Below are 20,161 nucleotides of genomic sequence, written 5' to 3'. Positions count from 1 at the left end.
GGCCTTGGTCATCCCTTTGCTGTGGCGTCCTGGTTGTTCAGTGTGGAGAACTTATTAGAAGTTGAGACAGCCACGATGACTTCCACCTCGTCCTCCTCGTCCCCCTCCCTTGCCATTTCACCACTCCCTGCTGTTCCCTCCGCCGGGGTCGAGGCCTCCTCAGTATTTTTATTCTGGCAGATAAGGGGGTCATTCGCTAAACCAATGACCTCCAGTGGTTCGAGATGGGGTTGTATGTAATCATGCTCAATTATGCAGGGTCACAATGTTTTGTTTGATTTAGGTTTTCCTGATACAAGCTTATAAGCCTTGCCCTTCTGCCCCTCCCTCCATTCTGTTAGGAATTCATTGAGGGTTTCGCAAGGTGGAGTACCCGCCCTCCCCACTCTCAGTCCAGGTTCCGCGGGTGGGTTGCTGGGGATAATGTGACCGGTCAAAATCTCCAACAAACCTCTCTCTGCATCACCTACAACACAATTGAAAGTAGTACCCCTCCTACCTATTGGGCCTAAGTATATGTCATATATTAAATCCTTGATTTCAGTTATTAAAATATTAACATCATCAATTGGTTTGAACATTTTAAAAAGTATTTTTGGCTCTTCTCCTGGCGATATTGCTTTCCTTTTTGACATAGCTGGGCCAAGTGTTTGAGAGTGCACGTGCCCTTGTTGCGCTTATGCCCAAACTCTGTCCAAACCTGCTCCAGGCATTTGTCACAGCTACACTTAGGCTTAATGATTTTCCAATGGCGAGTGCACAATCCACAGCTCCTAATTGTTGCCCATGGAATGCTGCATGGTGCCTATAGAAAAAAAGAAGGTGCCCGAACAGAGTACGCCCGACTGGCTGGCGGGGCACCCAGAGTCCAACTCCCCATCTCTATTCCAGGCAGTTCGGCCGAGTCCAGTTCTTAGCAGCTAAAAGGATATTTCGCATAGTCACGTTTAGATATCACAGGTGGAATTGGTTGGCTGGATGAAATCTGCAATTTGTGAGATAGCAACAATGATTTAGATGTTGTTCTGTACCGTCCAATTCTGCCAAAATGTTCTCCATTATGCCCTTAATGCATTCTACCCTCTCCATTAGTGCTTCAGTAACCCCCGCCTTACAGTAACATAGTGGCCCTTTCCTTGCCATATTCTTCTCCACCTTTTCCCCTCCTTTTCCAACCGCAGGCTTCAGTCCCTCCCCGGCCGTTTCCTTCCCCTTTTCCTATTTTGATCAGCAAGATGGTCCCTCTTTGGGCCTTTGCCTTTTTCCCCCATGGGCTTTGGTCATCCCTTTGCTGTGGCGTCCTGGTTGTTCAGTGTGGAGAACTTATTAGAAGTTGAGACAGCCACGATGACTTCCACCTCGTCCTCCTCGTCAGCATTGCACGTTGTTCTGTACTGGTCAAATAGTGATCGTATCAAGGAGTACAGGATAAAATATGTGAAATGAGCCTCAAGCTCCTCGAATAGTCCTGATAAATGGGCTGCGGAGTTACTTTGGTGCGAGAAAATGTAAAGAGAAAAAAAAGTCCCACTGCTTTTAAGCCAATACTGCCATAGCTGGTTTTTACCTGAGCCCTTACTGGGAGCCTATTTTAGACGTTCTCATTCTCCCCACTACAGCGTTCTTCCTTGGTCGTCCAAATAAAGCTATGCATGCGTTTAGTAGTTTAATTTTTTAACGCAGCCTTTCAAGACGCTTTGCCGGAACCTGATCCTCAGGCTTGATAAAGGAAAAAAAAAAGATAAGGGTACTATATACAAGTTCGACAACAGTCACATGCCACGTGCTCAAGCTAAAAGGACATTGGGGCAGCAAATTTAATTCACTCACTACAGAGCCAGCAATGTCAACAAGAAACATGCTCTCACATGTGTTCATTATTGGAGTGGATCCCAGCTTCACTCATTCCTATGCAGGACTACTCCTCCTTTGAATGCCTGGCCTGCAGGTTCTCTATCTCTCCTGGACTCTCACTGTGTACACTATCAACAGGCCGCCTGGCCAGGTCACCCCCTTCCTCTCTGAGGCTGACCTCTCTTCCTCCCTCCTCGCCTCTACCTCTCAACTTCTCCTCCTCAGAGACCTGAATATCCACCTGGATGCTATTTGCCCTTCTTCGGGACTCTTTCACAACCTCTGCGACCCTCTCTCTCTCTATTCTTCCCTCTAGCCCGACTCACCACTGCTCTCTCCTGGAGTGATCACTTTCTCCTTTCAACTCACCTTTCTAACCCTCAGGTCAAGACGACTCCTGTCTTGCCACCTACCTTCTCGGTCATCCGACCCATGAAGCGTGTGTCAGTTGAGGCTTTTCCCGCTACTTTCGCTCCTCCTTCTGCACATTTGGCTGACTCACACCCTGACACAGCCCTATCTAACCTTCATCTCTCTATCACTAAAACTCTTGATGTCCTTGCCCCCGTCATGAGGATATGTTTGAAGCCCAAATCCAAGTGCAAATCTTGGTACTATTCCGACCTCGTCACCCTTAAACGCAAGTGTAGGGTGGCTGAGAAGAAGAGGAGAGCTTCAGGCGCACTCCCTGACAAACTGGCCTGCCGCCCGCTCCAAAGGCAATACAGACTCTCTGTCCTCGCTAAGACGAGAGCCCACATCCAAGCTCGTGTCTCTGCAGCATCTAAAAACTCAGCCAAACTCTTCAAAATCTGCAATTGGAGCTGGCCAATCCTGCTGCAGTTGCTGCCTCTCCTGTTCCCTCCAAGGCCCTCTACACGGCCTTGGCTTCTCATTTCATCACTAAAACTCAGGACATCCTGACCACCCTCTCTTCCTCTACCTCCTCCTTCTCCACTCTTGGCCCACCTGCGGCCATCTCTCCTCCTCTTTTCTCCTCCTTTCCCTTGTTCACCCCAGACAAGTCTGATCTATGACAGCATCTTCAAAGCAGGTTCTCCCCTGCTCATCCAGAACCATCAAGGACCACATCAACAGCATTGCTCCAGCCTTGGTCGATTTCTGCAATCACTCCTTTGCCACTGGAACCTTCCCCTCACCCCTTAGGCACTCCCTTGTGCACCCCCTTCTAAAGAAGCCCTCTGCTGATCCTTCCTCTCCGTCTGACTATCACCTGTTCTCCATCACTCCTTTCCGGGGCAAAATCTTAGAAAAGTTGGCCATCTCCCAGCTTAATCTGAACAATGAATCTGTTGGTTGTCTCTGCGACAACCAGTCTGTCTTCAGAGCAGCCAGAAGCACGGAAAGTGCTCTCCTAAACACCTGTTCACTAACCTTGACTCTAACCTTCCTTCTGTCCTCATTCCCCTCGATCTTTCTTCTGATTTTGATGTGGTCAACCATGCCACGCTGCTCAATTGCCTCTGTGATAACCTGGGTATCACTGATCAGGCCCTGGTTTAGCTGACCCCCTTTCTCACTGACCGACCCTCTCAGGGCCAACTGGGGTCTTTCCTCTCTTCTATCTCTCTCTACCTGTGGTCTAACCTTTCTCCCTGGCTTTTCAACCACTACCTGGCACCTCTTGCCCACCGCATCGCTACTTTCTTCTCCAACTTTCTGTGTTATGCGGATGACACCCAGCTCTCTTTCAGGCTCCCCTCAGCCCCCTCTTCCCCTTCTCTCATACCAGACTGTCTGGCCGCAATTCAGGAATGGTGTGCCACAAATGATCTCTGCCTTAATGCCAGTAAGACTGAGCTCCTCCTCATCAGAACACCTGTTCCCTCCTTTCCTCTCTCTGGCCCTCTTCCTGCTCCTACCTGTGAGGCTAAGAACCTTGGTGTCATCTTCGACTCCAACCTCTCCTTCTCTCCTCGCATCTCTGACATCTCTTAGAAGTCCAACTATCAGCTGCACCTCCTCAGAGGTATTCTTCCTTTCCCCACTTTCCCCCAGAAGCTCACTGTCTCCAGAGCTCTGGTCCTCTCTATGCTGGACTACTGCAACAGCCTCTTTCAAAATCTGCCTTCCTCTACTCTCCAACCTCTACAACTTATCCAGAACAGGACTGCAAGACTTGTCCTTGGCCTCAAGCCTTGGGATCGTATCTCTCCAGCTCTGAAATCTCTACACTGGCTCCCTGTGGTGGCAACAATCAAGTTCAAGACCCTTTGCATCGTCCACAAGGCTTTCTGGGGCCTGGGATGGCACTACCTTCAACTCTCTCTTCCTAAACATCTCCCATCGTGAACTCTCTGCTATTTCACCTCCAGCTCCCTGAGGGTCAGATGCTTTTCCAAGCAGAGAGTTGGGGGAAGAGCTCTCTCTTTGGCTGGAGCCTCCCTCTGGAACAGCCTTCCTGCCTCTCTCAAACTTGATTAGAACCACCTCTGGTTCCGGATGCAACTCAAGACCTTCCTTTTCACTTCCGCTTTCTCTCTTCCTCTCCCCTTCTGATGTCCCTGACTGCTCTGCACACTGGTCACCTGCCCACCCACTGAACTCGGGCCCAGGCTCCTGCATGTCCAGTTGCCCTCGCACTGCCTCCAGCCTCCCTCAGCACTTATGGTCTGTGTCTGCAACCCCACAGTCCCTACTCTCTGCACTTATGAGCCACTCGCTGGCTGCACTTATTGAGCTACTGGCACTTCTCCCACCCCCCCCCTGCACTTGCACGATCTGAATGACACAAGGCCTAGAAACATCGCTGTTTTGTCCTCCCTCTGTTTCCCCCTTCTTGTCTTGTCGCGCCTTGAAACACTTGTGTGCAGGCGCGTTATAAATGCCATTTCATTTCATACCATAACTTATGTGATCTGTGGTGCCTGTCCACCTGCCCAACAGTACCGCAGCACCCTTTAAAGCAGCGTGCTTCGCCGCAAGGGTTGCTGGATAGAGAATTTAAGCCCAGCTAGCTGCTTCCTGGTGGGAGGTCCACTGGTCCGGTAGAATTCTCCTTAAAGTGGCGGTGCTTTAGCAGCAGGGTAGTAATTCCAGGATAAAAGCAAAACATTTAAGCAAAAGGCCCACAGTGCAGCCCAACAGTACTGCAGCACCCTTTACAGCAGCTGCTTCATTGTATGGATGGTGTTGGGAGCGTGTGCTGCATGGAACGGGTAGGGGAGGCAAAGGCCTCTGGGCTATGATGAAAGATTGTAGCCGTTCGTGACCCAGGCCAGTGCACCGCACCCATCTGTTGCTGCTACCAGTGGAATACATGTGTGAAGAAGTGGATGGAATAAGCAGTTATTGCAGCTGCTCTGCTACTGCTGTCCTGTCGTGGCCGTGGTTAGAGGACAGAGGGCAGGGTGGCTAATTCCTATCAGGGGCACCGGCACTGAAGTGCTCCGTACCTATCTGCAAAGGTTAGGTCACATCCCATGCTGTTGACTGGCAGAGACACTCCACCCATTTGATGATAGCACCTATGTTTATTCATGCAATCTAACAAACAGTTTTAAGGATTTACGGCCGCAGGCTGGAGAAGTGAGGGGCTATGTACTAATCACTCCGGGGGTCTGAGAGAGAGTTTTACAGGGCATGTTATACCAAGAGATAATGGCACAGGGCCCAGCCCCTAGACGGGAGCGGGGATAGACATGGGGGCTTTTGTTAAATACAGGAAGAGCGGCTTCCTGCCAGGTCTTACTGCAGATCATGCTGGGGGTGGTGCGAGGGTGAAATGTAGTCTGCTGTCCTTGTTTGAACTTCCAATTTATGTTTTACATTTACAGTTTATAATGTGTGCACATTCTATTAAGAATGTTTCCTTGATCATGCCTGTGTCATGCCACTGTTCCCCATAAATGATTTGTTTGATGGGGTCAGTGAAAAACAAAGAAGATAGGGGGCGTGGCTTGGCACCATGGTGAACAGTCGGGTCCGGTGAGAGCTCCCGGCCGTGCCCGTGTGTTTGCCCGTAATGCCCCAGTAAAGTACAGGCTTTCAGGGTCAAAATCGGCGCCCTACAGAGCCGGGAGGCGGCTGCAGCCCATGCCGCATTCCCGCCGCCATAAGCTGCAAGGAATCCGAGCTTGAAGCGATTCCCTCCGGCGAGATGCGCAGAGCTTGGCGACGTCCCAAGATGGCGGACTATGGCGTGGCGTAATTCCGGCCCTACTTCCAGTGCCCGAGCCGGGCGGGACCTGCGAGTGCCCGCTCCAGTGCTGTGCGCAAGCCCCTCTTCCTGCACCGGCAAAAAGACGAAGATCCTGACACCCCCACCCGGGTTGGCGTCTGGGTTGGCGCAGGGCCCAACCACAAGAGCTGCGTGATCCATCCCCGGACAGGACGGAGGCTCCTAGCCCGAAGATCAGCATTTGCGACGAAGCGCCCCCCGCCACAGAGAGCGGTGGCGCGGGGCACCATCCCGGGCCTCGCCTCCCGGGGTTCCCGAGACCTGCGGCGCTGCAGCATCAAGGCCTGGGGGAACATCTCCACCCGAGTTCACCAGCAGGGCCTGGAACGGACAGCAGTGAGCCCCACCTCCAGATGAGCCCCTGCGAGCCCCCAGACCCGGTGCGGGGAAACAGCCATCCGCCATCTGTACTGCAGGGCAGGCCTAGGAATGGAGCCTGGCCCCCACTCCCCGAACTTTCTAGCCTCCCTCTCACCGTGACTGAGCCCCATCTACGAACAGCACCCAACACGGCTGTTCCTCCGGGGAATTCCGAGGGCCTCCCCTCCCCACTCGGGTGCGGAAGAATCGGCGCAACAAGTCCTGGGGCCTCCAACAGCAGGGGAGTGAGCCTGACCAGTGAGGAGTGTGGCCCGGAGCTCCTCTCCCCTCCCCCCCGGACCCCTCAGCACACGATCGCCTGCAGCTGGCTGAGGCCCGAGGGTGATCCGGAGACCCCTGCGACCTAGCCAGAGCTGGGGGCGTGGGAGTGTGCCCTCCACTGTTCTGTCTTCGGTGGGGAGTGAGGAGCCCTTCAGCGACCCTGGCGACGCAGGCCCCGGGCCCACACCTGGAGGAAGGTAGGGCGGCACCTGCCGCACAGTGCGGGAGATCCCCGGACCGGCAATCCAGTCTCCCCAATCCGGCTCCGGTTACGGAGGGGAGAGGCCCGCCTGACGGTAATCCCCCCCTGGGAGTGAGTCCAGGACACGGACTGGAGGGGGAGTCCGCCTCTATCTCCGACCACTGAATCACGCAGCCCGACAGACCCCATTGAGCCTTCCCCCAGAGACTACCGTAATCCCCCGGAGTAGTTATCTGCCCGAGAGCAGGCCCCAAGACCCTGGGAAAGCACAACAGCTGACTGCTCGACTCGCTCCGCAGCAGAAACCTTACATAAACCTGCCCAGGGAGGTGGGGGTGGCGGAGAGACCATAAGCGCCCCAAAACAGCCCTACTTGAGTGTGGAACGGTCGACTCCCCGCCCAAGTCACAAGAGGTAAATGGCCAGATATCAGAAATCGTCTAAGCAAACGGACATAGTGACCCTACTATCTACCACCATGGTCGAAAAATCTAAGAAAGGGGAGCGTAACAACATGGCAGGCACAACCACAGTCACCCATAACGACCCACCAACCCAAGGAGCGACAAAGGCGGACCTCCAAGAGCTCCTAGCCGCCCTAACTAAAGGAGTATCAAAAGGGCACAGAGGAACTGAAAGGCAAAATAGCGTCCCTGGACAAAAGAGTAGGGGAAGTCGAAACTAGAACGGAAGAAATCGAAACCACCCTGTTCGAGCAAAATTTTGAAATCGGGGAAGAGGCAGACAGACTCGCCTCACTAGAGGCCAGATGCGAAGCCCTCGAGAAAAAACAAGAAGAGGCCGAAAACAGGTCCAGGCGCAACAATATCCGCTTGAGGGGCATACCTGGCTCTGTCCCCGATGAAGAACTTAACTCCTATGTCAACGACCTATTTCATTTCATACTAACGCTCCCAGACGGAGCCCCTCTAGAACTGGATAGGGTTCACAGAGTCAGGACCAGAAAAAATGCAAACTCTGCGCCGGATGTCCTAGCGAGAGTCCACTTTTACAGGGTCAAGGAAGAAATAATGAACGAAGCCAGAAGCTCAGCCTGAATCAACTTCCGAGATGCCGAAATATCCCTATACCAAGACCTCGCAGCTTCTACTCTGGCAAAAAGGAAGGCCCTTAAGCCCCTCGCCGAATGGCTACGTGAGATGAAAACAACCTACCGCTGGGGCTTCCCTACAGCTTTAATCTTCAATTGGGAAGGCAGATCTTGGACAATCCCCTCTCCTAGAGAAGCCGAGCGATTCATGAACCCGGAAGAAGAGGAGAGGTCCACCATCGAAGTTGCAGAAGCCCCGGGGAGACCCCACAGAGACCCCACTAGAGCCTGGTCAAAGGTGTTGGGGCGCCGTAGACCTCAGGGCCCACCGGGGAAGGTAAAAAGGGACAACAACCGCTGAGTGGGAAGCCGAATGACCTCAAGCTAACTTCATCAAACAAACTTGGCAACCCCATCCGGAACTTTACTGGCTAACAGAAGAGGCAATGTTTGCCTCCAAGCAGAGCTACCACACCGGTCCGGCCGAGTGCCCCGTTGGTTAAAGGCTGGTCCGGAAACCTAGTTATTGTTGGCGGGGGAGGCGGCTGGGGAGAGGGGGAGGAACGTAGAGGGTGGGTAAGCCTGAGAAAGTGGGGAGCATGGCAGCACTCAACACCGAAGACACAGTACAGAAAATCCTTGGGGGGAAAATCACGAAGCGTTCTACTTAGGACTTAACGTTCAGGGGCTCAATGCACCTAGAAAGCGGAAATCAGTGGAACACAAACTAGACCAACTAGCAACCGACATTGTCTTCATCCAGGAAACCCACCTGATCGCGGAAGATGAAAAGCGAATACGTTTCCGACGCTACCCAAAATGCTACTTCGCTTCCGCTACACAGAAAAAGAGAGGTGTTGCTATCCTCTTAGGCCAAAATCTCCCATTATCACAGATCACTATCAAAAGAGATCTGGAAGGCAGATTCCTCCTCCTGAAAGGACTATTAGTCGAACTACCGATCACCTTAGCTGCGATCTACGGACCAAACAAAGAGCAAGACCAATTCCCCCGGAGCCTTCTCCCAATCATCACGGCCTTCTCCGCAGGCCACCTCTTAATCGGAGGAGATTTCAATCTCCCGCCAGACCCGAGAGTGGATAAGACGCTCCCAGCCTCCAGGGAAGACTTCGGCAAATCCTTGGCCCTGGCCGAATTCCTACGGGAAACCGAGACAATAGGTATATGGGGACTAAGAAACGAGGGAGAAAGAGATTACACCTTCTTCTCACATGTTCACAGAGGCTACTCGCGGATCGACCTCCTGCTCTCCGCTAATGCTATGGCCACCTGTGTGGAGAACATCCAAATAGGGCCTATAGTAATCTCGGACCACGCGTCAGTCACGATGTCGCTGCTTCTCCACAGAGTGCCCGAACCCACTCAGAGACAATGGAAGCTGCAGGATTACATCCTCACCGACCTAGCGGCCAGCTCCGACCTCTCGGAGGCGATCCAGAATTATTTCATTGAGAATACAAACCCAGACACCGCAATAGCAACAGTATGGGACGCCATGAAGCCGGTAATCCAAGGGGTGGCGATGGATTCCTCAGCCAGACTCAAGCGCCAGAATCTACTGAAGCAACGAAAGCTAGAGGAAAGACTTGTGGAACTAGAAAACAAGCTCAAACTACGTTATGCGAAAACAACGCAACGAGAGCTGAAAAGAGCAAAAAGAGAGCTGGAAATCCACTTGGCAGACCGAGCCGCCAGAGCATTAACCTATACCAAACAATACTACTACCTTAACAGTAACAAAGCGAACAGGCTCCTAGCACACAAACTGAAAAAACTTCAAACTAGGAACCGCATTCAAACCCTGCTAGACAAAAATGGCTCCCCACACCACCTGGACCCTGATAAGCTGGAGATAATGATGCAGCACCATAAGGCAATCATGGCAGGACCTCCGATGTCAACTCCAGCCATTGCCCAATTCTTGGCCCCCATCCCTAAACCGCAGCCATCGCCTTCACTCCCTGATTTGGAGGGCCCAATATCAGCGGAGGAGTTTAGCGAAACGATCCCGCACCTGAAGAACACAGTGCCCGGACCAGATGGACTATCCTCTAAATTCTACCAGAAGTTTGCACAATTGCTAGCACTGCAGCTGGCGAATCTATTCAACTCCTTTCTCTCCACGGGCTCCACGACAGCGTGTATGAACGAGTCAATAACAGTACTGATCCCAAAGCCGGGGAAAGACCGATCGCTATGCGCATCATACAGACCCATAACGCTGCTAAACAATGACGCAAAAATATTCGCCAGAATCTTGGCAAACCGTCTGGCCCCCCTCCTCCCAGAGATCATCCATCCAGATCAAGCGGGCTTCATCCCGGCTCGGGGCACCCAAGACAATACTCGCAGAATCATCAACATCATAGGGTCAGCAAACAGGCTGAGCGCAAGGCTAGCAGTCCTCTCCCTAGACACGCACAAAGCTTTCGATATGTTCGACTGGGGCTATGTAAAGGAAACCCTAAGACATTTCGGCTTTGGCCCAAACTTCATAAAATGGGTCCTAGCCATCTATCAAAAGCCGTCCACAAAACTATGCCTCAACGGGGCCAAATCTGGCAGCATAAACATAACCAGGGGGACGAGACAAGGATGTCCACTCTCCCCACTCATCTTCGCCTTATCAATGGAGCCGTTTGCGGATAGGGTCTGCCAAAATCCATCAATACACGGCCTCACGTTCAAAAAAGAAACCTACAAAATCACCCTATACGCAGACGACGTGCTTCTCACACTCACCCGAGCAGCAGAATCAATAAGGGCCCTATGGCGAACCCTAGAAGAATTCAGAACAGCCTCAGGATTTACGATAAACATAGCCAAATCAGTAGCACTCTGCATCAACATCCCAAACACGCACAAATCCAATCTCGAGGAGGAGTTCGGAATCCCCTGGGCAAAAAGCAGCATCAGCTACCTCGGAGTGCAGATAGCCAACAAAACTGAGAAGCTGTATAAGGCAAACTTCCCGGCACTCCTCAGAACCCTGAAAATGGACATCAACTGCTGGAAAACCCAGCAAATCTCCTGGTTTGGCAGAATCACAGCAATAATGAATTTGACCCCAAGGCTGCTATATTATGCACAAGCACTGCCTGCAGCGATCCGAGAAAAGGCCCTGCAAAAGCTCCAAAGAGAGATCCTGAAACTCGTCTGGGAAGGAAAGAAGTCTCGTATTCCGAAACGTATCATGCTCCGAACCCCAGCTATGGGAGGCCTAGGGGGAGATATTGTCTAGCAGCCCAATTGGCCCCAGCTTTCGCCTGGAAGCTCAGCGCTAACCGCCCCAGGTGGTTACAACTAGAAGAAGACTGGAGTAAGACGCCGCTAGAAGCTCTGCCCCACTCCAAAGAACCCAATGGGACCCAAGACTTGGGCCCCCTACCAGCAACAAGGAACACGGTTGCCAGCTGGAAAAAGGCAGCCTGCCGATGGAACTGTAGAGGCTCAATGGGCCCCCTCACACCTATTTGGGGGAACCCGGACTTCTCCCCGGGAGTCTCTCCAAACCAGTTCACGGAATGGAGGGCTGGTGGCTTGGGAACCATGGCAGATTTCTTCGAGAATGGGCGCCCCCTAAACTTTGAGGAGTGCAAAGCGAAATTCAAGATCTCGGAAACTGAAAGGTTTTGCTATGTCCAACTGAGGAACTGGCTGTCAAACCCACAAGTCAGGAAACAGGCCAGCAGGGAGTTAACTGCATTAGAACTCACCCTCACAGCGAATTCCCCAAAAGGGAAAATCTCTGCACTGTACAAAATGCTGGACAGATCAGACCCTACAAAAAAAGAACCATACATGCTGAAATGGGAAGAAGACATCGGAAGACTGATAGAACCAGAGGAATGGCAACATATATGGTCCTGAGCACAAAAAAGCTCAAAATGCGTAACAAACAAAGAAAGTGCATTTAAAGTCTGCTACAGATGGTACCGAACTCCTGCCATACTAAACAAGTGTAATCCATCGATCCCCGCTCACTGCTGGAGAGGGTGCTCAGAAAGAGGGACCCTGTTCCACCTCTTCTGGTCCTGCCCAAAAGCCGCCCTATTCTGGAAGAACATTTTAGAACAGATTAAAGCTATCACCGGGCTCAACATCCCCTGGGACCCTGGAATCGTGGTACTAGGGGCTACAGGAGAAGGTCAGTTCCCCCTCACAGACAGTCTGGCGGACATATGCTCCCACCTCCTTACAGCTGCCAAAATCGCCATTCCAAGACTTTGGAAAAATCCTGAGGGCCCCTCCACACACGTGTGGTGGGCCAAATGCTGGGAAATTGCGGCAGCCGAGAAAGTCACAGCCATCAGGCTAGGCAACAAGCTCAAATTCGAACGCATATGGGCCCCATTCGTGGACTATGTTCAACAATTCCCGGGGATGGCGACACAGCCCCCAACCCTGCGATGGATGGAAACTCAGGACTAAAAAAGAACAAGTCTGAAACCAGGCTCGAGGCCCAATCAAACTTGCCCCCTATCGGTACCGAGTCCACTCCGAAAAACTGGTCTGAAACGCAGCCGGAGAGCCACATTGCCCCCCTGAAATTACCCCAATGTTGAACTAAGAAGCCATCTGTCCCCACTGTGCATAAAGCTCCATACCCCCCTCCCCAGTTACCCCTCCTCAGTTGTTGTTAACAATTTTGTTTGTAATTTAATGCATAACTTGCCATGACTCAGTTGCATCCAGTGCCACTCTTATCTCATTAATGCTATAATCAGCCTACTAATTATGTAATACTCAGAGAACTTGTATAACTTGTTATGCCAAAAATTATAAAAATAATGTTGGAAAAAAAAAACAAAGAAGATAGTCAGGTTATTATATATTCAGCGGTGCGGCACAAATTGGGTGCTATTTATCTGACAGTTACACGGACAAGAGCATTGATCCAGCCCAAAGCACGTGTCCTAGTAAAAGCCTGACAACATACCCCATCGAAATAGTGCATTTGTAACAAAGAATTGTGTTTACACCCCCCCCCCAAATTAAATTCTAGTGTGTGTGCTTAAGGGGCCAGCATTCCTAAGGGGCCTCATGAACAGGACAAACTTCAGAGGAAAACGATGAGATCAGAACGGTCCCTCAATTAATGTCTTGCTATTAGCAGGATTATGGGCCTCATTAGGCGCCCGGCTGTAACCTTGCCGGTGCTTCCGGTGGGTTGCCGCAGGACCCTTCAAAAATGACTGCCGCCTGACTTTCTGGTGCCACCGGGCTATTCCAAGCCGGATGGCAGGGAAGTCAGGTGCCAGTAATTTTGTTAGTCCCCAATCCCATGGAGTCCCATAGGGCTCCATGGGAATGGGGACACAGGAACACCAGCATCGCTAACAACAGTGCTGGTGCACCCGTGAAAACTCTGCAGGCGGGTGCCATCCCGCCCAGCAGGTCCGATCATGATGGGCGGGATGGCACCCGCCTTCAGAGTTGCAGTGTGCTGGTCTGGAAACAACAGTGCCGGTAGGCGTACCGGCACCGTTTTTTCCGGACAGGCACAATTGTAATGAGGCCCTATGTGTGCAAGAATAGTCAATTAGCATTGAGAGGAAACATTTCCAACTGAAATACCACCACACATCTCCTCTTACCTACAAAATCGGTTTGCTTCCGACACCCTTAGAGTGAGCAACACAAAAATCCTTTTTAAAGATTCGTTTTTATCCAGTCTACTAATTTGGCATGCAAAAAAGGTTTACTTTTCAGTCAATCGCTCTTACAAGCAGCAGAATATCAACAATGTGGACGTTTGAGACAAATATCTATAGTGACGAATCCTGAGAGATTGTCACTGCTTCTGATGGAGAAGCCCCTTCCCATGAGGCCAGGGAGGTGAGGCCGCTACCTAAAAGTCCCCCTGGGGGTGTTGGATCACATGAGGAGGGAAAACCCCTTTGAAGGTAGTGGCGATCCTGGGAGAACGCCATATCCTTTTGAAACTCCCACCTCTCCTTATCACACTTCCCCTCATCTAATTCCTGGGAGCCCCGTGTATTTCTATTACCCATCCCATGAAGAGACCATTGACACCAGACCGATCTCTAAGATAGTTAGTAATAATAATGGGACGAGGAACATACAAAGAACAATGAAGATTACCCACAATGAGAACCAACAGAGATGGTCTGGTCATTCAAGAAACCTTGAACCTCTGATTGGTCAGCTGTGGTTCAAAACCACAGATGGAAGAGAACAATGGCGTCTTCAGCATTATAGCGTGGACCGAGAGCATGGCTGGCGATCCAAAAGGAGTGCAGACATGAAAGGCATCCAGGAAAGAGACGTACCCGCGGAAACTTCATAAAACAGGATTCACTCCGAAGGGGAAAGCAGACTCTCGCCGGCGAACGGAAACGGTAGAGTGCTGAGAAGTTACCGTGGAGCAGCTGGGGAGACCCACAGAAGAACGGAAAAGGCTCCGACGAAGATCCCGGGACACCTGCATACAATCCGACTGCGACAGCCAAAACCCTGTAGGTACTAGGGTGGCTCAGCTAGGGTTTGGGATACCCAGAAGGGGGTCGGGGACCCATAATGGGGAAGCACTTCCGAAACAGCAAACAAGGGTATAAACTTTGCATCTCTGAGTGAGACAAACAGAAACAGAACAAACTGAATATTTGGAACATTCACTGCGGAAAGGCAACCATGTAAAGGGGGTCTGGGACCCGAGTTGGAGAAAACACATTGCGAACAGCGTAGAACAAGAATATGAACTGCTAATTGTGAATGGAACACCAGACCTTGGCAGGAGAGTAAACCAAGGCTTTGATACAGTGAGAATACATATAACAAAGATTGAGGGACACTAAACAGCAGGAGTGTGAATCAAGTGAGTATTGGAAATAGGGTCTGGTACCCTCCATGCAACATGGAAAACACATCCAAGCTGCTGTTCTTCGTCACAGTACCTAGAGACCGGGTCTGCTCACAAGGGCCTAGAGACCGGGTCTGCTCACAAGGGCCTGGGACCCTCCATACAGCTTGGAAAAGGCACACAGGCTGTTCTCCTTTGTTGGAGTACCTGGAAGTCGGGTCTGCTCACAAGGGTATGGGACCCGCAAAACAGCTTGGAAAAGGCATCCAGACTGTTGTTCTTGATCACAGTACCTGGGAGCCAGGTCTGCTTATAAGGGTCTAGGACCCTCTACAGTTTCAAAGAACATGAAAAGACTCAGGGGAAGGGAGTCAAACCCTTGAGCTTTAGTGAACTTTGTTTTCCACAGCTTTACAACTTTACTTTTGAACTGCATAGCAGGGCTGCAGGTGGGCAGCCAAGATCCTTTTTTCCCCTTTTCACCTTTTATTAAGTTTAGATTGTGAGGATAGATTAGGATTTGGACACAGGACGGTGGTCTTTGAGTAGGATATCCTGACACAGTCAGTTTAAATAATTTGTTTTGCTGAGGCAGGGAAACCCCTCCTGGAGTTAGGGCTAGTTAGGATCCCCCATCTGTTTTTACTTTTAATAAAAGTCTCTGCCAATCAACATGCCACCCTTGTGTCCGATTTACTCCTACACCCTCACACTATATTCTGGTAACATTGTTACATAATTTATTGTAGTGAGAGTCTCAAAGTGGTAAAAGTCCAATGCTGAAAAATTAGATTGCAGACAAATTATTTTGCATTCTGGGACTTGCAGTTTTCCATTCAGGCTGTAGAAAATAAAGGTACAATGATATTCTTTTGGCTTATTATCTTTATATATGTATTTACATGTGGTCAGTTTTGTTTTGTAGCCCACTTGCCCCCACAGCCCCTCTACTGTGCGCATATGGGGACAAACTCAAGTTTTTAAGCTCTTACTAAGAAAGTCATCCAGCAAAGACAATATCTAGGGACATAGGCGTGCACAGCAAAAATAAATTACTTCCAAACATAATGAATGCTGCCTTAAAAAGTTATTAAAACAGCAGATTGCATGTACTCCTCTTTATAGTAGACTGGGCAGTTTACACAAATATGTCAAATAGTTTAGGCTGACAAGCATTCCCTTCTGTTCTTTGATGTGGCTAAATACCACCTCTCTAGGTGAGATTTGAGAAGAATAATGCAATTCGATAAGACCTGGATCGTAAGAGTCCTAACAGCATAATACCTGGGAACTAGAAAACAACATAAAGCTGCGTCAACCCCACCATGGCCATTGAAGGAAAAAACATGGTGGCCCTCCAAACACACAGGCATTGAATGGAAGAGTTGCACTGGCAGATGAAAGGCAATAGCCAGCAGTCACAAAGGTACGACTAGAACCAAATCCACATCGAGCTAAAGTCATGAAGTCATAACCTCCAGTAGGTGCCTGTGATTGCCGTGAAACAGACAGATTGCAGTAATTTTCAAAAATGCTAAAACGGTTCCAATTGTTTACAATCTGTTCAGAAGAAATAATTGTTGCCAACAATCAACCTCTTACAGAAACCTACAATTGCTGTGCAACTGATAACTTCTGCTTCAATAAGATGACCAGTGTCCATTGCTTAGGGATCAACAATGTTTGCCTCCATGTTTTAACATCTGATATCTGCCACTACAGTACAGACGAAAATATAACCACAAAAATGAAACATTTGTCATAGAGAGTGTACTCCTTAACAGCAGAACATACATAATGCCTTTTATCAAACATTGTGTGTCCCTTTGTGTAAGCAGAATTAGTATTGGCAACGGACGATTGGGTCCTGGACTCCAAACCTTTTCCTTTCAGAACCTTCCTCGGACTATTGCTAGCTTTAAAGACCCAAAGTAGGAACCTGCATCATGAAATAGTGTTAGTATTACAAAGCTGTCACTTATGCAATATTTGTTTTGGGGTTGAAAGACCTAATTATAAATGTTCGAGGGAGGAAAGACTGAAGATTATTTTTTTGAAATAATCTTCGGTCATTTCTCCTCTGAACATTACTGACTTGCCCAAACCTGCACACACACCCCTACCCACACCCCAACACACCCCTACCCCCAAACCCCTACTTACCTTGCATTCTGACTCGCTGTGTCCCTGCGACGCCTGTTCCCTTTCACTTCCGTGATCGGGAACCAGTGCCGCAGGGTCCTTTCCTTTTTTTTTTTCAGGCCAAAAGAGCCAAAATAATAATACATCATCAACCTGCCCCCTGCCTACGCCCAACACCTTTTGGAATTTTCGGGAACATCCCCAAGCATTAAAAACTCACCTTTCCAGAGACATACATCTGTCCACCTCAGCCGTCCAATGACTGAATCTTTTTCACAATATAGTGAGCAAGGGTTCGGGGGACAGCCCCACAGCCTCCAGCAACGAATGCGTGATTTTGTTGAACTTTTCTGTCGTTCGTATTTTTCGAATGCCTGAAATTCAGCCAAATCACGCATTCCTTTTTTTTTCGTTGAACATTTTGGACGAAACCCAATATTTCACTATTTACATACCCACCCTCAGTGACCTTTCTCTCCATACACATGATCACCCTTCTCTCCCTTCGCATACCACACATGTACTGTCACCTGTAACTCTTCATACGTAGTCACTGACCTCTACTTCCAAACTGTCCCATCCCTTTTCTTCAATATTTATTTTTATATACATCTCATTTTTATTTTGATATAGCATTTTATTGGTTTTAAAACATTGAAAACAAGACTTGCGCATTCAACAGCACAATATAAAAAATAATATAAATCCACCTTAGTTATTAGTGTGAGACATAGCATCATATTGTTAGTCTGACCGGCTACTTCGTGATCCAAGGACGTTCAATTTGCATTTTCCCATACATGCCAAACTTTATCTGCTTTTCTGGGGCACCCTCTGGTGGTGTATATGCGTTGTTCCATTAACATGCAAATGTTCACGTCTGCTACCCATTGTGCAAAGAGCGGGGTTGTATTGGATCCCCACAGTTTCGCAATATTGCGTTTTATTAATCCTATGGTCGTGGAGAGGAACATTTTCTCGAAACGTGTTGTGTCTCTTTCCTCTTCGACACCCAGTAACAGCAGTTTGGGATCTCTTGCAACAGTGCGCCCCAAGACTTCCGTCAATTTATTGCAACATTGTTGCCAGTATTCCTGGATCTGGGGGCAGTCCCATAGGATGTGAAAGAACGTACCCTCTGCATGCAAGCAGAGTAGACAATTAGGGTCAGTGGCACGGTTCCACCTGTAAAGTGCGACTCTTGGGTAATAAACTCTGTGTAGGATTTTAAGTTGTATCAGTCAGATTTTTGCCGAAATTACAATTTCCAGTGGTTGCCTTAGTGCAGTTAGTCAGTTTTCGGGTTGTATTTTTCCAACGTCCTCTTCTCATTTGAGCTGCAGGCTGCTTAGTTCAGGCGTGGCAAAGGATGATATTACGTTGTACATTACAAAGGTGGTTCTGCTGGGTATGCTGTCCACTACTATGTTCCTTTCTAGCGGTGTGCAATCAAGCATGTTCAACAGCGTGGGGAGGTGAGTATATATTGTATGCCAGTTGGAGGTAGCAATATCGTTCAGTAGTGGGGAGGCTGTGTCGTTCTGCTAAGTTCTCGAACAAGGTCAATGTGCCTTGAGTAATAACGTCCCCAACCTTTGTTATTCCTGCCGCCATCCAGGTAGGCCATATTGGTAGTTTTTCAATTCGGGAAGGTTGCTGCTTCTCCACAGTGGCTGGACCGGTGTGATCTTTAGGTGCCAGTCAATGTGTTTGTGGGCGCCTTTACATATTGATGCGATGTGGGCTGTCATCGTGGAAGGGGAAGATTTTGGTGGTTTCTGGTAGAGGCACGAGTGGAGTTCTGCCCTGCATCGCTTTAATTTCTGCCCTTACGTGGGGTAAATCTGCGTTCCCATGTAGGACATCATTGATCACCGCCATCTGGCTAGCCCAGTAGTAGGATTGCAGGTGCGGTAGCCCAATCCCACCCTCTCAGACGGAGCATTGTAGTGTCTCTAGTGCGATTTGGTAGTGCGATTTGTGCGTGTCCTCTGCCTCATATCAGGCGCCTGAGGATGCTATCGATCTTGTGGAATTCTAGGTTTGGTATCCGGAGTGTGGCGTTTAGAAAGACGTACAGGAAGTGTGGCAAGGCAAGCATCTTGAAGAGCACCGCTCTTCCAAACAGTGTTGGGGAAGTAGCACCCAATGCCGGATGTCCGCTTTGAATCTCTCTATGATTGGGTGTAGATTCCTAGGTATGTATTCCGTGAGGTTTGCCATAATACGGATTCCCAGATATCGGAATTGTTCTTTTTCAATGCGGTCTGGGCATTGTGTGGAGAGTACTTGTGATGTCATATTGATTGTGAATATGATGGATTTGCTCCAGTTTACTTTCAGTCCGCTAAAGGACCCGTACTGTTCTAGTACTTTAGTGACTTCCGGACAGGAGCGGGCCGAATCTCCCAGGTACACCAGGAGATCATCAGCATACAAGGAGACTGTGTCTTCCACAACCTCAGACCAGCGAAAAGACTCTCCATGAGTTTGTTTGACGTAGCAGTATGGACAAGGGTTCCATTATCAGTGCAAAGAGTAGGGAGGAGAGGGAACAACCTTGTTGGGTTCCCTTCCCCAACTGAAAGACTCGTGAAGGCCAACCGTTTAACCTCCGCCATTGGCGACTCGTACAGGAGTCAGACCCATCCTATAAAGGAGTCCCCAAATCCCATTCATGACATGATTATCCAGAGGGCTTCCCAGAAGACAGAGTCAAATACCTTCTCAAAGTCAATTACCAATAGTGCCAGGGGTTCCTGCAGGGCGGAGGCCTTTTCTAGTATGAGATGGAGTCTACGGATGTTCATTCTTGTGTACATCTTTGTGGCATGAATCCACATTGGTCGGCGTGGACCAGTGAGAAGATTACCTTCTGTAGTATGTTCGCCAGGAGTTTGGCCAAGCTTTATGTTTCGCTATTTATTAGATATCGGTCTATATGAACTGTACAGTTCTGGTGATTTATCTGCTTTCGGGGTGACAATTATGCTGGCTTAGGTCAGGGGATATGGACCCCAGCTCCTTTTAGTGCCAGAACATATTAAGGAGGTGTGGGGCCATTTCGGTCCTTCCTAGCTTTTTTCATTCTTCAATGGGGAATCCGTTGGGTCCTGGCGTTTTCCCTGATTGTATTTGAGATATCGCTGACACAATTTAATCTTCTGTAATATTAGTTTCTAGGAGTGCCTTTTGAGGCATGCCTAGACAAGGGAGTGTGATGCT

General features: G+C 49.5%; 1 protein-coding gene across 1 annotated transcript in view; it reads right to left on the bottom strand.

Moving 5' to 3' along the window:
* AS3MT (arsenite methyltransferase) overlaps positions 1–20,161 on the bottom strand; it is a 1,233,739-nt gene that overhangs the window by 815,221 nt on the left and 398,357 nt on the right. The gene's annotated exons all lie outside the window — the stretch shown is intronic.

This window comes from Ambystoma mexicanum, chromosome 8 (genome assembly GCF_040938575.1).
Source record: "Ambystoma mexicanum isolate Mex_15411 chromosome 8, UKY_AmexF1_1, whole genome shotgun sequence".
Lineage (NCBI taxonomy): Eukaryota > Metazoa > Chordata > Amphibia > Caudata > Ambystomatidae > Ambystoma > Ambystoma mexicanum.
This window is presented reverse-complemented; position numbering and strand designations above follow the sequence as displayed.